Source organism: Oryzias latipes, chromosome 4 (assembly GCF_053564925.1).
Source record: "Oryzias latipes strain Hd-rR chromosome 4, Olatipes_Hd-rR_3.1".
Classification (NCBI taxonomy): Eukaryota; Metazoa; Chordata; class Actinopteri; order Beloniformes; family Adrianichthyidae; genus Oryzias; species Oryzias latipes.
In genome coordinates, this window is record NC_136240.1 from 3,977,683 (window position 1) to 3,997,897 (window position 20,215).

General features: G+C 41.3%; 1 long non-coding RNA gene across 1 annotated transcript in view; it reads right to left on the bottom strand.

Moving 5' to 3' along the window:
* The window catches only part of LOC144991819 (uncharacterized), a 493,827-nt gene that overhangs the window by 435,814 nt on the left and 37,798 nt on the right, over positions 1-20,215 (bottom strand). The window lies entirely within an intron of this gene.

Here is a 20,215-nt window from a genome sequence, read left to right on the forward strand (position 1 = left end):
CCCACCACTAACCCACCCACACAATCACTGCTCCACTTCATTTGAACTGGAATGCTGACTAAAATTCCCACCTACCTCCTCCATATTTCTCCCCCTACCTCACGAATTACAGTAATGGAGGTAAAGAAACAGCCACAGTTAGAAATTGCAGTCCTGTATGACCATCTGATTATGAATCTAACACTCTTAAAGCACTTTCTTCAAACACACTTTCTTTAACCCAGTTCTTGGGTTTTTGTTGTTAGGTTTTAATTATGGGTTATTTTTCGGAGCAATACTAATAATCCGGGTTTTATCCGAGGTTTTATTTCAACCCAATTTACGATTGTTTTTCTGATCCATACATTGGTTCATAACTCAAAATGATTTTAATTCCGAAGCAGAGAAAAGTGGTCTTGCGCTGAAATGCAACACTTTACATAGTGAAATGCTCATGCAGTCAACATAAATCAGCTGATTCTGACGCAGATTTCCAGTGTTATGCCACACTTTAAATTAGTAAAGTTGTATCTCAGTGCAAAGCCGTAATGAAAAGCCACTTTTCTCTGTGTCAGAATCAGCTGCAATCCTGTAGATCACGTAAACGGTAGAAGATTTACGATATGTCAAAGAGCGTGTATTATTTGGGTGTCACCAGTGTTAAAAAGTTAAACTGTAAAATAAGTAAAAAAGTGCTTGTTGGTGATTATAAAATTGTTCATGTTTATGCTATGGTGACCCCAGCCAAGAGATTTGAGTATTGAAACATTTATCTGTTAAACTTTAGCTCCTGCTGATCCAAGAAAGCATCGGGTCAGATGTGTGCCCCTGTTGGTATGTTTGTCTGAATAAATGTTTGTCATAAATTCATTGTTTTTTTTCTTTGGGTTGAACACATATTGATTGGCAATGTGTGATTTTAGAATATTTTTATTGCAATACGTTAGAAGGTTTGACTATGTTATCTACAGTGGGTCCTACGAGCAAAAACAGAAAATTATGGATCTAACCCAAGATTAAGAATCAAATCAATTTAGAGGTTGGATTAATTATTCCCTTTGTAACCCTGGAGTTGGGTTAAAAATAACCTTGTGCTTTATGAGCAGAAAGGGGAGAGGTTATTATGTTGAAATAGCTGACCTGAATAGAACACAGGAAGAGCAAAATGCACTGGCTAATCCTGAGTAAAACAGAGATTTAATGTTTGGTGTCAGATCTGACCTTTTATAAAATCTCTCCATGTTCTAACCCCTGCATATCCAAACTTTTTACTCTGTCCTTGGCCAGAAATCAGTCAATGAATCTAATTCCTACTGCAAGGAACCTTGATAAATAGATTTCACTGCCACCCTTTCAGTGTTTGTCATTAGCTGATTTTCACAGAGTTATCAGAGAGGTGTAAAGACGTTTTACTAGATTTAACAAGGTTTGTGAGATCTCACTCAGAGCCTTGATGCTGTAGTTCTGTGTTATTCTGTGTTAGGATTTGATCATTCTGATATTTTGCTCCACACACTAAAGATATTCAACCTATCCAACCAAAATGTCAACCTTTCATTTTACAACCACTATAGAGAGGGCCTCTCATTTTCTGGGAGAATTTGAAACAGCTTTAACCTTTCCTCAACAATGCTGCAGCTTTGTACTTTGGAATGCTGAGCAATGTTACAAGGTACCAGGTCTCAGTTTTATTCAGGTGCTCTGATCTGGATTCCAAGCAAGTAGGGGTAAAGGATGCAGACACACTAACACCCTATAGAAAGTAAAACACAATCTAAAAGCGTGCGATGAAGGGCCCCTGAGGTTTTGTGGGATCACAGAGCTGTTTAGTGTGTCATCAGCTGTTTTGGCTCTTCCTCTATGCCTCTTCTCTCATTCATTTTACATTTGTTATTGTGAGGTTTCAAAATGTGTCTGTCTCTTGTCTATGGCCCTTTTCTCCTCCCATTAACATTTCCTGTCTCCGCCTCTCTGTGCCTCTTAAGGCTCTTTGCTTCCTCCCTTCTCTCTGCATTCTTTGGTGAGTGGGTGGAAAGTTCATTGGGGATGTGTGATCCCTTCAGGGCAAAGGGTGGGGTGTTGGCGTTGCCTCACAGTATGTGTACCAGACCAGGAAATTCTGATCCACTTATTCAGTCTTTCTCCTCAACTTCCACATGAGTCAGCCAGAGCCTACTCCTGCAGTGGAGGGGAACGCTGCTGAAGGGGATGAAGCATTCCTAACATTTCAGAGAATGTGTCATTAAAAACAATGTAATAAAACTATAACATTTTGTACAAACATGTGTGCTGGTGTACCCTCATTACCTTTTGTTTCCAAGTCCTAGAATGACACATTGCCAACAGATAATGGAAGAAGGACCTCTACTGGTTTTCTCACGACACTTCAGTCTGTGTATAATCTTTGAGGGGTCATCATCGTTGCCTGCAGCCTGAAGGCAAGAACGAAAAAGGCTTAAATTTTAGTGGAAAGAATGCAGCAGGATTAATAATCCTCACAACCACATATTCAGTCCAACACAGCTTTGCTCTCTGTTTTTGCTTTTGTCTCCAACACTTGTTTGTCTGACTTGTCAGGTATCAAATTTAGAAAATAAGTTGGTTTGACTTCTATTTGTTAGTGAAAAAACTGGCACCATTGCACCCAGAGCATTTTCCCTTTTTAAATCATCCTGCTCTGTTCATTGCACGAAAGCAAACAAGCTAGCTCTAGAAACGGCTCTGATCTGTGGGCTGCAGGTGTTGGAGACATAGGCTACAGGAAGTGGTGGGCTACCAGCAAACTGTACTTCCCCTTCCTGTTGCTGTCCTCTCTCGTTTTTTGCCTGCCTGCTTCGGCTAATAATGTTACTCTAAGCAACCCACCACACACCCACGTGGGTACTGGTAGCTAATGTGCTCTAGAACTCCTATGTGCATGCACACAGACAAAAAGGCACAAAAACAAATTTGCATGCAATCCCTGAAGGTTTATTGACGTAAGAAAACTGAAAGCTTATCAGACAACATACAGCATTAGGTTAAAGAATGTGCAAAACAGGGGGAGTTGTCAGAGGAGACTTAGATCGGTACAATGTTCTTTAGTGCCATGTGCAACAAACAAAATGGTCTAGTTGAGTAGCTGTCCGTCACTCTATAGACAGGTAAAACTATAGCCACCTTAATATAAAGTGCATGTACGCACATAAAACCACAAGCTTGATAAAAAGATTTCACTCTCCCTTATGCTCAAATAGCAACACAAAAACAATAGCTTTGTATCACTACAACTTAAAACACTTATTTCAATTTTCTGTAGATTATTACCTTCTTAAAGTGGGCCGGCAGGTTTGACACTTAAACACTTTCAGTCTCCTTTTGTCTTTGAAGAATGTATCACTTACACTCGTGACACAGCCTACACACACACATCATGCTCCTTGTCTCCTTCCAGTCATCCACCTCGTGCGAGAACAGATAGGATACATGTTGGCATGAATCACAGTGAATCATGCTGCCTAAATAGCACCCAACAAGAGGTGTTGCATTTAGCCAGGACATAGACTATTTATAATAGCCAGAGTGTGCACATTCTCATTATAGGTTGCTGAGGATGCTGACAATAGACAGGGAGATGAGAGGTTGGTGGGGCAGTGAGTCCTTTTAAATGTCACCAGAAAAATATCTTCCTATTTGCAGACAGTCGGAGCAGCAGTGTGTCTAATTGCAAAATTCAGAGATGACTGAACTTGGGAAAAGGGGAGGGAAGGACTATTGCTGCTATACTGTAATATTGCAGATGATGGAGCAAAGTTAAGGATATGCACTTTTCACATGTAATCAGCTGTGTTATGAAGAGGTGCTTTGCTTTCCTTAAGTATAAGACAAAATTAAGCAAAACTGGATAAACATTTTCAAAAAAACAAATATCAACTATGTTTTATAAAGTTTATTAAAGTCTTATTAAAGTAAAAACACACTTGAAACACTTCTTGGTTCTCATAATGCCTTCTTTCTGGACGCTCCAGTTGCACTGATAGCGTCATATCAAGGCTGAGTATTGGTCCCTGTAAAGCTGCCTTGGAAGGCAACAAAAGATTAAAAACACACCTTAAAAATCACCTGATAGCAGCAGAAAATCAAATTTCCAGAGAAAAAGCTTCCTCAAATAATAGAACAAATGTTGGTTGAGAGGAGCTCAGTGTGTGAGAAAAGTGTGTAGATTCATCATGCACAAAATTACAAATTTAGGTCAGGCTAATTACTAATCCATGAAAAAATAAAGATACTTTTTAAAATGATCTACTTTTGGTTGCACAGCCTGTCTTTTTTATGTTTTAGTTGGAGAAGAAGGAAGGTCCAGTTCATTGTCAGAGAAGATGTAAGCGCATGTCACATGACTCTACCTAGCCAACAGTTGTCATGGCAGCAGCTTGTCACATCATCTGTGTCTCACCTTGAGTAAATGGAACCTGTGAAACATGTGCACTCTCTACCAGGGAGGTTACTGTGAAGTGAGGGGGCTGTAGTGGAAGTGCGTCAGTCATTCGATCAGCTGGGGACTGTGTGCATTAATGTGTTGGTGGGACGGAATTCTCTTTATTAGGAGCTACAAGGAAGGCTCTGGGCAACAATGTCACTTCAGGGACAAAAGTTACCATGAACAACAGAATGGCAGTTAGCTACTTACCTCGCTGTGACAAGGTGTACTACTTTTTGTTTGACTGCATTTATTTCAAGCTTGTCAAAAACCGTAAAGAACAAACTACAATGGAGTATGTTACATATCGTCAGCCTAATAGCATTTCTGCCTAACTCATTTTTTTGCCAAATTGAGATATTGGCCTAACTATACTCTCCTTTCACTGCTGCACCACCCTGTATAACTGCCTATTTTCTCAGCCAATCAGAAGGCTTCCATCATTCAAAAAACACTATCTGCTTTAGTCATCTAATTGACTTGGGCATTTTGATGCCATATAAAAATGTGCTCAAGTCATCTCAAATTGACTTGAGCAGTTTTGGCGCTACACAACAATGGCTGCCCTATGAAGAACAAGGCTCGTCTTAGCATAAATGAAGCATTAGATCTTATCTTTGATTCATCAGGTAAGGTTATTCATTCCTTTCTGGAGCCTGGAACAGTTATTTGTGACCTGTACAAAGAATACTGTAAAGCTGTTGGTGAGAATGGAGCACGGGTTGTGAGTGAGGGGTATTTCCGCAAAGTGTTCCGTGAGTTGAAATACTCTGTGTTCATAACACGGAAAGACCAGTGTGATGTATGTGTTGGTGCCAAGGCAGGAAATGTAGATCAGGATACCCTTAATGCTCATTTGAAATTAAAGGCTGAAGCTCAGGCTGAAAAAGCTAAGGATAAACAGGAATCCAGTGACAAACTCTCAGTGTGGACAATAGACCTGCATCGTGTTCTTTTGTGCCCCAAGACCCAAGCGAGCCCAATGTATTATAAAACTAAACTGCAGATACACAACTTTACTTGCTTCAACCTGGGTAAAAAAGATAGCTATTGTTACCCCTGGGAGGAGCATGAGGGCTCCCTCAGCAGTGAGGTTTTTGCCCATCTGCAGTTCAAACACTTTGAGTCAGTCTTAAGGCCTGTTCACACCGGAACGAATTTCGCGCACGATATTCGCCGACGTTTAACGCCTCGTGACTAAACAAAGGGCACCAATGTGAGTGTGCACACCGACGCAAAAAACGCTACGCGTAAAAGCGTCATTTTTCAAAAAACGCCTTGGGTTTGTTTTTTTGGTTTGACGCGCCGCGTCAAAAACTATCTTTTGCACACGTGTCTGGAGCTTCTGAAGTTACAGTAAAACACAACTTGGGGGCACTCAAACAAAAAACTGTCTTGCTGAGCACACATACATAACGGCAAAGAAGATATACGCCAAGTAGCATCTACACTGCCACGAAGAAATAAGACGAAGAAGATGCACTCAATGACGGACATTCTAAAATATCCCTGAAAACGCTCATGATACATTTTCAGCTCATGTACCAGTCGATAAAACTCCCCATGTTCTTCTCTTCTTGTAACTATGGGATGTACATCTGCGTCTTTTCCGGCGTCTTTCATCATTCAACAGAACAATAATTTCTTCATTGCTGGAACTGGAGCTACTGGTGCTTGAAATATTCATGTTTTCTTTGTATGATTCTGACAAGCGCGTAAATACTTGCTCTCTTCTTCTGAGTGAAAAGCGACTTTAAGAAGGGTAAAGTTGCGCAGCGCCACCTTGTGTACAGGAGTATTTCTGTTTTACGTTAAGCGCCATCTAATGTCAGGGAATGAATTTGCATGTTCACTCGGCTCATCGTTAGGCGAAAATCGCTTGGGTGTGAACACAAAAAACGAGGCGAAAAACGCTGGCGAATAACGTGCGCCGATATTCGTCCCGGTGTGTACGGCCCTTTAGAGGCCAACCCAAATATTAAAAAGTCATAGTCTGGAGTGATGGCTGCGGCTATCAGAATCGGTGTTGCACCATTGCAAATGCGTACCTTGATCTGGCCATGAAGCATGATGTCACAATTGTACAAAAATTTCTGGTTGCAGGGCACACACAAATGGAGTGTGACTCCATGCATAGCTGCATTGAACGCCGTATCAGGAAAGACATTTACACTCTGCGTGATTACATCATCATTTTTGAAACTGCACGTTTGAACCCATCCCCGTACAAGGTCACCCAGTTGTACCACAACAACTTCATGAAGTTATCTGGGGCCTACGTCAAAACCATCCGGCCAGGTGGAAAACCAGGTGATCCCACAGTCCATGACCTTCAGGCTTTCCAGTACTTGGCAGATGGATTCGCTATAAGTTAGCGTTTGAGTCAGACTGAGAGGGCCTGCTTCAGCGAGTGACCATCCCCAGAGAATCATTCCCCTGGGTCCCACTCTTTCCTACCCAATTGCCACTCACTCTGAGGAAATTCCAGTCAATGAAACTCGTACTACCAAGAGTGGTCCATGACTACTATAACAACCTGCCTCACCAAGGCAAATGAAACAATCTGGGTTAGGCAAGTGAAACATCGTTTCACGTTAGTTAATGTTAGGTCTTAACATTGGTTAAGGAAATAGTTAAATAACCAGGTTATGTTAAGGCAAGAAACAAGTTTGATGGTTTTTACTTTATTATAAAAACTGCCTAAGTCAAATTGAGTTCCCTGCAAAATTTGCACAAGTCAGTTTTCTATGTTATGCAATAGCTATTGTGTCTGTTTTTTTATTTCAAACGGGTTCACACATCTGGTGGGAGTCACCATTAACATATAAATAAAAAGTTCTTACAATTTGGTGAAAAAAAGGTGTTTTTTCTTCTTTTCCAAAAACCTGAAAAAATGAGTTAGGCAGATATGCTATTAGGCTGACGATATACACTATGCAATTAATGGTGCTTTTCCTTTTAATTGAGCTATTTCAGTTGCTGTACTCTTGGCCTTTGGCAGACAAAGGATGCTTACAGCATGAAGTATGTTATGTTGTTAATGTTCTTTGCTTTTTATTAACAACAGATCAACATATATTGCTACTTTACCTTTTCCCATATCTAATCCAACTGATGAAGCTTATTTGCTGGCATTGGTGGGGAGAAAAACGGACGGGGAGAAGCGTGGTTGGCGGATGAACAAGTAATTGACAGACAACCTGTAAGCTTTGATGCTTCGTTTTGAACCCGGTGCTTTTTTGTGTACAGCCCTTCCTTGATAAGAAAAAAACAAGCAACCAGTAAAATTTCTAAACTTGTCCTGTCCGGCAGCTGAGCTATCAAATGAGAGCCGGAGGCCTCTTGTGTTGAACAGATTTCACTGTTACAAAAGAGGGTTATGGATCTTCTGACACATGAGGTGTACATTTGTATGAACACCTTTTCTAATTTAGGCTAAACCTTATCTAAAAGGGGCGGGGCCTGTCCACACACATACTCAAGTGTCACAAACGTACCTGTTCAAATCAAATCAAATCCAACAAAATAAATAATATAAAAACAAGCATGAAAATTAAAAATAAACAAGCTCAAAACTATAAAAAGTAAAAAAAGGGCCCCCCTCCCCGTACTTACATAAACCCCCACTTCTTTCACACCTCCCACCCCCTAACTTATGGGAAAGACAATGAGAAATAGGCTGAGCATGAAAACGAGATGTTGGAAACACGAATAATTGGAACCTCCCTCTCTGTGAACAGCTGCATAACCATTCAAGTGCAGCTGTTCACAGGCGGGGACCGCTCCACCACAGCTAAGCAGTGATGCAGGTCCCCATCCAGAGCCGCAGTGGCTGAACAGCAGCCGACCCAGAGGGAGAGGTCCCAACTGTCCTATAAACTTATCCTGAAACTCATCCAAAACTCAATTCTAATTTTTTTTTTTTAATTTAAAATCTGATGACAGAAATATAAACAGTTACAGATTGAAGTGGTAAAGTAGAAAAACAATGTTTTCTAGGATTTTTTTTATCTGGGAAACATTTCTTTTATTCTACTCCTTTGAGATATTCAGCCCTTTGATGTGTCCTTCTAAACATGTCTGAACAGATGTATGACACGTTGAAAATTGCTGCAGCATGAAAGTGAGGCTGAAGGTTGAAGGCAAATGTCTCACATTCTGTGAGCAGCCATGCTTTCAACCGAAACACGTCTGATTAGTTGGATGCTCAATCCACCCACATAGACAGCACACAGCAAACATGCTGCATGCACACGGCACGTGCAGCATTGTGGCAGTTGCTCCTGTCTTCCATTTACAGAGGCCTCTGCTCCTCCTCCAGCTTCTCCATGCCTCTTGTCGACCTGCCATTGCTTTACCTTCATGCTGTGAATGACCCACTTTTTACACCAGTGGGCTCAAGGTCCCCCCCCCCCCCCCCCACACACACACATACAGACAAACACATGAACACATTCCCCCCACTCACACACCCGGGAAGGCATATCAAGTAGATCAACTTTATTGTCTGTTTAATTAACAGAAATTCATCTTTCATATGGAAATTTGAAAAATTATTAAATACATACAAATCATAAACATCACAGACTGCACCATCCACATCCAGTTTAAAATAAGTGCAGTAGTGAATTAAGCAGAGTGACTGTATTGGGGATAAATGCTTTTTTGTAGAGGTTTGTCCTAGCCAACAGGGTTCTGTATCTTCTGCCCGAAGAGCACATCAAACCCTAAATGAATGCATTCATAAGATCACAAAGGGTGGTGAGTTCCATTAATACAGGGTGAAAACTACTTTTCCCTCTCCCTTTCCTGAAGCTGAAAACCAAAAAAGTCTGACCCACATTGACCCACACTGTTACTTACGGTTAAAGAACTTGCTTTTCTGTACTTTTCTTAATGCTGTTCAGTTGTCACACAAAGTTGTGAGGCCATTTTTGATTGAAGAAAGTAGACATCAAGGTGTCAGCACATGGATGTAGCATAAAAGAACAACATTCATTCTGCATACGTAATGCAGAAAAAAAGTACTAAAATATTAGTGCCTAGGGTTAACCCCGGGTGTTATTATTATGACATGTCTGGTTTCTCAAGACTTAGAGAGTTGCTTTCCTTCAAAGACACTGTCAAAGACATGTATACAGTTCAGCAAAAAATATCTGGTAGTCACCAATTCTGTAAACTGTCCCAACTTAAAATATGAATAATAATGAATTGGATTTATCTGCGCTTTTCAAGTCACTTAAAGCGCTTCCAATGTGTCCATTATTCATTCATACTTGGTGACGGTGAGCTACGGTTGTAGCCACAGCTCCCCTGGGGCAGACTGACAGAGGCGTGGCTGCCAGTTCGCACCTACGGCCCCTCTGACCATCACCGGGACATTCATACACATTCACACACCAGTGGAGCCATAATGGAGGGTGAAGTGACTTGCCCAAGGACACAACGACAATTGGCTGGAGGGAGTGGGGATTGAACCGCTTAACTGCCTGAGCCACTGCCGCCCAGAGAGAGACACTTTACCTGTGAAATACAGAAAGTAAAAAAAGAAGTTAGGAAATCCCATTCAGTTGTTTTTAAATAATTTGTTTTACAACTGTGTAGTATGTTGCAAATTGGCTAAATACATTGTGAATGGGTTAATAAGCAGAAAATCAACAGTAGATAATCCTCCCCCTGTATCGATGGCACTCATGTCACCAAACACGCAAAGTGAAGGTGAAGCCGTGATTGAAACCTTAAGCCAGACTGATAGATCGGCACATAGCTGCTGCCAGAGAGCCTGGACAGGTGTACAGAACCACAGTGCATGCATGTAACTGTCGGGTAGATTACCATCACAGTGCTCACAAATGTCTGAGTTACTGAGACCCATCTTGAACATCCTCTGTCCAGTGTAGTAAATTCTGTGAAGAGTTTTGAGATGGATTAGCTGCAAATTTGGACTTTTTGTCAGTTTAAAGGTGTTTAGACAAAGTTCAGACCAGAAGCTTTCATCTGTGCTGATGCTCAAATCTGCATCCCATTTTGTTGTCGGAAGTGAAATGTTATTATCTAGGTTACATAAGAGTTTGTATATTTTGGAGAGAGACTTAGATCATTAGTCTCAAATTTCACGACGATGGGATGGTCATGAATTTTTAGATTTACTTGGCAACTTGGCTATTTAGAAACTTCACCCACATCACTGAGAATCTTCTCACTCAGCTCTGGCCAAGGCTTCCGTGTGAATGCAGTTTCACATCGTTCTGGTCAGTGCTGAGGAAGATTAAGAGCTGTCTGTGAGCTTGGCAGAGATGCTGTGGCCACTTCCATGCCCTTTCAGCTATCAAGTGGGAAATTGATAAATATTTTATGCAGTGAAGGAGCCTTGAAATCATACATGTAAATGACAAATTGACCTAAATGAATGAGAAGTGCATACTCTGCATCATTAAAAAACTAATTTGGCGTTTTATTCAGGTCCATGCGAGGCTTCATTATGTTTGATTTCACATGGTTCCTGTGAGTGCTTGTTGGATGATACAGTTCACCCTTGACCATGACAAAGATACATTTGCCCCAAGGATAGATAACTTTTGTAGCATACTGGTTTTTAATAAAACAGAAAAACTAAACGCCTTAGGCATATTACTCACCAAAAATCCATTACATGTTCTTGTTGCATTATCTGAAGATGGAGGACAATCAGAAAATAAGGCTTAAAACTGCATTACTGACTATTTCTTTATCCAAATCATTGTGAATAAAAAGGCGAGTAAAAAAAAGGGAAAAGATTGTACCGACTCTTGTTTCGTACAAACTACAATCAGTGAGCCAAAGTCTCCCCGCTAAATTCCATTCTGATCATCTACTGTCAGACAAATAGATCCATGAACATCTTTGTTTTCCTGGTCTGAGCTGGAATCTGGATCCAAACTGTGAGGCTGGATAGCTCTGATATTGCTGCCATTTTTGTTGGAGCGCTAATGTTAGGCTGGCCTTGTGAGGGGCTGTAAGCTAGCTGGAGAGAATGTAGACAAAAGGATGGTGGGCTTACGCCCTGCCAACAGTTTCGCCCACAACTCCCCTTCAACCTTCCCCCCTAATTAATGATTCCATATTAACGATAATAAATACCTCTCTGGAAACGGGTTACGTGCCACAGTCTTTTAAATATGCAGTTGTTAAACCTCTTCTGAAAAAGCCCAGTTTGGATCCTAGCATCTTGGCCAACTATAGACCGATATCAAACCTGCCCTTTATTTCTAAAATCCTAGAAAGAGTTGTAGTTAAGCAGCTTTACTGCCACCTACAGGAAAACAGCCACTTTGAAGACTTTCAGTCGGGGTTTAGACCCCACCACAGCACGGAAACTGCACTAGTTAGAGTCTCTAATGACTTGTTATTGGAGTCTCTAACTGGGACTACTTTCTATTCTGGTCCTGTTGGACCTCAGTGCAGCCTTTGACACTATCGACCACAGTATGTTACTCCATAGATTAGAGCAGGACATTGGGATCAGAGGATCTGCTCTCCAGTGGTTTAAATCCTATCTGTCCAATAGGTATCAGTTCGTTAATGTAAATGGCCATTCCTCTCAGTGCACTCGAGTCAACTATGGAGTCCCACAGGGCTCAGTTTTAGGACCCATCCTGTTTATGCTTTATATGCTACCCCTAGGAAACATAATCAGGAAACACAGCATTAATTTTCATTGTTATGCCGACGATACGCAGTTGTATTCATCCATGAAGCCTGACCAGAATGACGATAATAGCCGCGTTTACATGGGCAAAAGTAATCGGAATGAACTTCTGATCGGAAAGAAAATGTGTCATGTAAACGTGCCGTTCGGAATACTCTGCCCCGGTCAGACTCGTTCGGATCAAAATTTCTTTCCGAAGAAAGAAATCAGAAGATCAGAAATATACTTTCTAAGAGTGATGCTGAAAAACTCATCCATGCATTTGTTACGTCTAGGCTGGATTACTGTAACTCCTTGTTAGCAGCATGTCCTAAGAGTTCCTTAAGAAGTTTCCAGCTTGTTCAGAACGCAGCTGCTAGATTGTTAGCAGGAACTAGCAGAAGAGATCACATCACTCCTGTGTTAGTTTCACTTCACTGGATCCCAGTTGATTCTAGAATCAAGTTCAAGATCCTCCTGTTAACCTATAAGGCCTTACATGGTATGACCCCGTCCTATATATAAGTTAGACTGAAAACATTCCTCTTTGGACAGGCTTATTGTCAGACTAGCTAGTATTCTGAGATTACTTAACTTAATGTTTTTATTAAACGAAATAACAATAACATTAAGTTGTTAGTAGGCTGTTAGAAGTTGAAGCTGGGGTAACTATGGTGCACTGGGGTTCTGTCCTCTTTTCTCATCTACTTCTACCCTTCTTCTCCTGTATTCTTGATCATTATTCATCATTTAGTTCTCCATGCCTCTGTTTGGTGCAGTGATTCATGTACTGTCCCCCTTCCCCCCCCTGGGGAGTGGGAGTGCTTCCAGATTCCAGTTGGCTCCTCCGTGCTCCTGTTCCTGACCGTGTACCTTGTCTCTGGCTCGCCTCTACTGCTGCTCCTACATCTGGGTGTGGATCGTGTCTCCGGCTCGTCTCGCGCCCCCGGCTGTCCCCCAACTCCATCTGGATGAAGCTCGTCTGCTGGACTTGAAATATGTAGTTGTAGATTTAGATAAGTTAATTCTTCTCTAAGAGTTCTGGTAAATCGCCTGTCCTTCCTGGGGGAGGACCCCTCCTTCATGTGGACACCCCTGAGGTTTCTTCGTTTTTTCCAGAATGCTTTTCTTTAGTTTTTCCTTACTGCAAAGGAGAGTCTAAGGGCAGGGATGTCCAGTTTAGCTTAGTCTATTTGTTAGTTCAATTTAGTATTTTCTTATTGAATTCTATGTATTCATGATCCTTTTGATTTTATGTTTAACTTTTTCACTTACCGATACGAAGCCCATCAAGACCACTGCTGTTGTAAATTTAGGCTATGCAAATAAAATTGAATTGAATTGAACTCAGAAGCGAAATTCTAATGAACTCCTGCCGCTCTGCAGAAACTACGTCCAATAGAAAACGACACAGGTTTTTAGATTTTGGCTAAAAATGGCATGATCATCAATGAAAGACCGCTGGGAAAACTTTTAAAATAGATACAAAGTTTGGAGTGGGACATTGGACGACCTGCTTAACCTCCTGAGCCATTGTTGCAATAAATGATTGTTCTATAGTTTTTTTAATATTTGAAAATCTGTGATGTCACACTTTACTGCTAAAATGCCCAGTCCTTGTAGGACATAGGGGAACTTCTCAAGACAACTCAATGTTTGTTAGATAACACTTTTTAGGCTTTGAAAAAATTAAATCTCAAAGAAAATAAAAGGCCTCCTATCCGGTAAAAAAAAAGTACATTACAAATATTAAATGTTCGGTGACCCTGTGGAGTCATTAATGGAAGGTTGTTCACTTTTAACCCTTTAACACTGCAGCTTTAGCTCCAGTGACTACCGTTTAACTACTGTTTAACCGTTTATGCTATTAACGTAATTCCAGCAGATTCTGATGTGGAGAAAATCCACCTTAGACTGATGTCAGTGCAAAGCCAACATGCAAAACTGCTTTTCTCCACATCAGAATTAGCTGATTCTTGAACCATATAAATGATTGAAGAGTTATGGTAGGTGTGTTTTTCAGGTGTCATTTACAACATTTCTGGTGTTAAATAAAGAGTTAGAAACTTGTTTCAAGTTTCATGCATTTAAGGGGGGTAAATTTGTCTCCAAAGAGGCTCATTTGTCACATTTTTGTTTAATTAGTCATCACGTAGTAATCCTGCCTATTCCAACATGGTGCACTCAGAGAAATCCGTGGTGCGTTAAAACTGTCTTCATCTGTTAATGCTTTTTTGGTCACAGAACTGTTTTGTCTGCATCAGCTTAGGAATAAATGCAGACATATCCGAACATTGGGACTCTGTCTATTTGTGTGGGGAATGACTCATCTCCTAAACCTGGAGTGGAGCCAAGCCTTTCTCACCTCCTCCCCCCTCATCTTTGTGAGCCCTTCACTTTGCCCACTCTGACTCCACCACTGAAGCACATCAGTCATTCACTTTAGCTGTCATCACAGTCAAAGAAAGATTGGGAAAGGCAGCGCGTCCCTCTGCATAATTTAAATCACTTAATACACTATTTTTACAGTGAGGATGCAGTGTTTCATGAAAGGAGCTTGGGAGGAAATAAATAAGCTGTGCAGACCCTTTTTCCAGAAGACAAAGGATGGAAATAGGAACGAGAGGCCAGCTTTTAAAAGACAACCTTTTCAGCTGCAGTCTTCATACATTAACAGACATTATTTCCTTGTCAGTGGGCAGCTTAGCATTGAGCATTTATCCTGTAACACTTTTTAAAAAGGAGAGGGGAGCACAGAATGAATCCCAGCCTCTTAAAAAACACAGTCTCTGTTTTCTTCCACATATCTGTCTCTCTAATCCATACTGGCCTTTGGAGACTCATATTAGGAGACTCCTACGCTCACCACCCCCATAGCTTCTCCCTCCTCCACACAACACCCCACATCCGCTTTCTGTCCACCTCCGTAGTCGGCTTGTGGACAAACCCAGAATAACAATGCCTCTTAAAGGAACAAGCATTTTGCATTTGTGTATTAGATTAGATTTAATGCATCACTGCCTTTCTGTAATCACAAGTTCATGATGGTGCTGACTCAGGATGGCCATTTTAATGGTCTCCCAAGTTTCAAATGATCAAAATAAATAATAAAGACAAAGCTGCTAGAGAATGAAGATCCGGTTTGCCTTTAAAGAGTAATGGTTAATTCCAACAGGGTCGACACGAGCTAAATCTTTGGTGTTAAACATATGACTCCATCAGCCAACACATTAATATTTTATCAGAGACTTTTCCATGGTTGAAGTGTTCCATCTTTTCTAAGCAGAGATCTTCGCAAACCAAAAAAAGTTGTTTGCCTCACAGACCAACGGACCTCCAGAGTTCGCTGGAAAAAGTAAATGCCTTTTGGTGCCCAACACTCTACATCCCTCTCTGATCATTTTTTGATCTGTTTTCAAAGTGTTCCCAGTCTGCTTTCTTATATGATGATGTCAAAATTCAATAACCTTTGTTCTTTTCCTGAACACAGTTTCTGCAGAGCGTTTATCAGAAATTCACCTTTGAGTTGTGGGCGGGACTATTGGTACAGAGTAAGCCTGCACTTATTTCCTATCTTGCCTTTGTTCACACTGTCTCCCCCTGGCTTAAGGCCCCTCACACCCCCAACCTAACATAAGCGGTGCAACAAAAATGGCGAGCAGGACTGAAAGTATGGTCGGGTACTGCATCCCAGTATAAGACCTGGTGGTGGTACGCCGTACCGGTTGGAAGATCACCTGCGTGACGGCGCTTTACTGCGTTAACGCTCATTCAAAAGCAGCTGGAGGCTGATGATGCCCCTAAAACTGTGAACCAGGCAGCACTTGATCTCATCATTTTAGCGTCTCTGTGGTTTTTAGAGTCATATCATCTCTACAAAATGCGATCTACGTCCCTCTCTCCCCTCACGTCTTCGCTAATTCTTTTGCTTCCTTGAACAATAGTATTGGTTCCCAATGAAACCGTTTTTTTATAGCAGCTGTTAGGAGAGAAAGACGAGAGCCGGCTCCTTTTTGGAAGCTCTGTTCTTCTTCTTTCAAGCTCTTGTTTTTTTTCTCTTCAAGCGGCACCTGACGGGTCAATACATATGCAGGAGGGGGTCGTTACACGCGCAGCAGCAGCACGTGATCCGAGTATGAGGGAGACAGCAGGAGCGCCAAGTGTAACGACATCCACAAACTACATCAACACAAAATGTAAAATAGAGAAAATGATACTGGACACTGGAAATAAAGAAAAATCTGGAAGCATTTCAGTTTTACTGATAACACAAAGGAAGAGTCTAGAGTCTGCAGGAAAAATTCCATCTAAACCGGCTCCAGAACCATCCTGTACAGACACCTGAAAGAACCTTCTCCAGAACAGAACAGGTCAGTACTGACAGAAGAAACCAGACTACCTCCTTAAAGCTGAGACACCTGGCTTTCTAAATGTCAGCCGTTACTGCGAATAAAGGTCATCTTTGTTTAACATATTTTAGTCTGTATGTTGTGTTGTGGTTGAAGCGTTTTGTCTGACATCGCTTCAAATTTGTTTTAAACGAAAAAAGCTGAAATGTTATATGCCAGTGGTTAAAAGCTGAATTGTGATATAGCTGGTTTTCGTTTTTATTATTTATTTTAAATGTTTTATCTGTATAACTAGCATATACATTTACATGTCATACACTTTTGATTTGTTGTCTGTGGTCAGTTAATTAAATCACAGTCAAGTAGGATTATTTTTATGGAAGTTGAAGGTTGGTCGTATTTGAAAAAGTCATTGAAAATGGAACAAAGCAGGGAAGATTGTTCAGGAGGAAGACTGCAAGTGAGGATGAAGATGTACAAGCTGAAACTAGAAGAGAAGAACAAAAGAAGGAAGAAGGTGTATTTTCTGCATTTATGAAGTTCTGTAGTCCAACAGACAATTCAAATATTTTTTTTCCACAAAGCCACGTCTACATTTTTATTTACAGTCAAGATTTATTCTCAAACATATTTATATTAGTAATAAAAATAATAGTAATAATAATACATTATATTCATATAACGCCTTTCTGGACACTCAAGGTCGCCACACAGTACAAAAAAAATATGTAAAAGTATGAAAATACAGCAACAAAACTCCACAAAACACAAATTAAGTTACTAGTTAAAACAGCAGTTAAATATTAGGTGCCGAATGCATGATGAAAAAGATGAGTTTTGAAATGTTGGGCAAACTGAGAAAGTGAGTCCATATTTCGTAGATCAGAGGGGAGGGAGTTCCAGAGAAATGAGAAATGAAATGGAAACGAGACGTGATCGTGGAACAACCAGTCAAAGGGAGGAGGAGGATCTGAGGGAGCGAGTGGGAGGAGCAACGGCAGGAGCTCTGAAAGATATGGAGGGGTGAGGTTGTGGAGGGCTTTGACCCTTGTGCTATCTTAGATGACCCCCCCCCCCTTACATTGACGTGTTCTCCCTACCATGACAAACGTGGATAAAGGTGGAAAGATTTCATGTAATCCATGGACACCAGTGAAGATCACAAATCATTGAAGAAAAAAGGTTCAGAGCACTGTCTAGTGGGTCTAGATGACCCAACTCCCAATGGTAAAGTGCCTAGGGTAGCACAGGGGTCACAGGTTAAGATGATTATCTTTAGTTCTGCAACGATTCATATTAACAACCATTCACATCATAAGCTGTGTTCACTGATCTGACTCATAGTTTATATTTTTTCATTTTGATCCATCCGATTCTCTGATCTAAAGTGGATCCAGATCATCTTTATCCAAACTTCCAGCAGTGAGACTCAGACAGAAAGTCCTGCTACTGAACAGTGAAGTTTTCCAGATTCTTGGATTTCTTCCAGATCATCAAGTTAATGAAATCTGTGTCCAAACAAACAAGTAAACTAGAATGAATGTCAAATCCATTCACATGTTAGTTTCCTAAAGTTCACCACTGTTGTTTTTCCACATCCAAAGAATCCAAAGGGAACATTCTTAGAACATTCTAGACACTGGATGGTCACATGATGACTTTAGTCAAAGTCTGTCCACACATTGGACTGGAATGATGGATGAATAATAATGCCAATAATATTTAATGACATCACATGTGTGTTGTCTGCTGTGATGCACTTGGTTGTTTTTTACCTTATGGTAAAAAAACCCTACAGTGTCTCAATCCAAAAGTATTTTCCAAGATTAATTTTGAAACGATTTTATAATAGTATACTTTAATTTGATTCAATTAACAACTTGAATCAGACAGATCATTCTGCTTGGATAAATCAATTTATCGATAAATCAATTCATCCCTAATCTGCATTTACTGCTGTTACATGCAGGGATTTTTCACTGTCTGTCTTTCTTCCTTCCTCTGCATGTGCTTGCTGTGCTTAGTGAAGTTACCTGGTGGAGACCTGACGAGCTGTCCAATCAGGCCCCAGAGCCCACCACGCCTGCATATGAGCTCCTGTGGATCACTGGGAAAGGAGGGCTCTTTCTCGATCGCAACTTTCAAATGAATGCTTAAGTCCCCTTTATGCTGGGGAGTGTGGGAGGTTTGTGGACAGGGGAAAAAAGGGGACCCTGTACACCTTATGCAGCCTGTCTTCTGTTATGCACACTAGGCAAGGTGGTTGGGGCCACCGCCTGTATGTAATCATTCCTTTTTTGTAGATAAGTCAGCGAGTTTTTTGTTTTCTTGTTTCCGTTTTAGAATGGTGACAGCAGTGGTTAGCGCTCTTGCCTCACTGCAACAAGGTTCAAGTCCCGGCTGGGGGACCTGAAACAGGACACCAATGGGGGACCTTTTAGTGTGGAGTCTGCATGTTCTCCAAAATGCAACAATAACACCAAAAACACTATTTTCCTTGGACTGGGTCTTTAAGTAACTTTTATATTAAATTTAAAGATAAAAATGAAAATTCACAAAGGTTTGTTTAAATAAATTGTGTTAAAGTTTGAACACAGGCATGTTCAAAGTCTAGCCCGTGGGCCAAACGCGGCACTTGTTCAAATTCCCACCGGCCCACAGGCTCCTGTCCTAAAATCAATGTGGCCTCCAACTCCTTTTAAGAGCTAGGATTTCTTGGTTGTGATTACATAACTACGTCAGATGTTTTCAAACATGTGGCAACAGCCTGTGGCTCCTTGGGCTTCAGAGCCTTAAGGGCTGAAGCAGGGGTGTCAATCTCATTTTCACTGAGGGCCACATCAGCATAGTGTCTGTCCTCAAAGGGCCAGATTTGAACCTGTAACCAAGGCTACGTTCACACTGCAGGCTGAAACGACCCAATTCCGAATTTTTTGCCCCTAAGCGGCCCAATTCCGATCTTTTCATGACAGTCTGAATGACACAGATCCGATCTTTTCAATTGCGACCCAGGCCCCGTGGGTTTGCCGTCCTGATTCCGAATTGTAGCCGTTCTTTTCAATTGCGACCGCCGTCTGACCGGCCAGGCGACTTGATTCCGAACTGTACGTCATCGACACGCAACAAACGTCATCATTTTGCGTTGAAGTAGGCGGGAACGAGAACGTAAACATCAACCATGGTGGACGATGCTGCTGAGATCAGTCAGTGGAAGGGAAGCGAGATCCCCGATTGGATTAATATTTGGGCTGATCGCTCTTTTCAGGCCAAACTCCAGGGCTCTTATTGCAACTGGGCGGTTTTTGAAAAAAATTCCAGCTAAATAGCAGAGCGTGGTGTTGAACCTTTCCCGCGATAACTTTTTTTTTCTTTCTCCCCTTTGACCGTGCTCAAGCGCGGGGGACCCGAGGCGATCCTCCTCCTCCTCCCTGTTCTGATCCTTAGATTCTCCAGAACGGGTTAATAAAGAGTCCATAGCATTTATTCTGGGGGAAACCTTCTTTTATTAGCGTCCTCCGTAACACACAACATGAATGCGCGCACACACTGCCCCCCCCCATTCTATATCGCGGCACGCGCTTGCACACACACACGCGGGCGAGCGGCTCCAACACATACACATTTCCATTCCACAACAGTGGGTACAGACGATCCCGACTCCATTGCCTTCTTAAAATGAGAAGATTGTAATTGTGCTGCTCCTTTGTGAAAATAAATTTAATATTACAAAAAGAGCTCCGCTTTTGACAACACTGTTGTTGA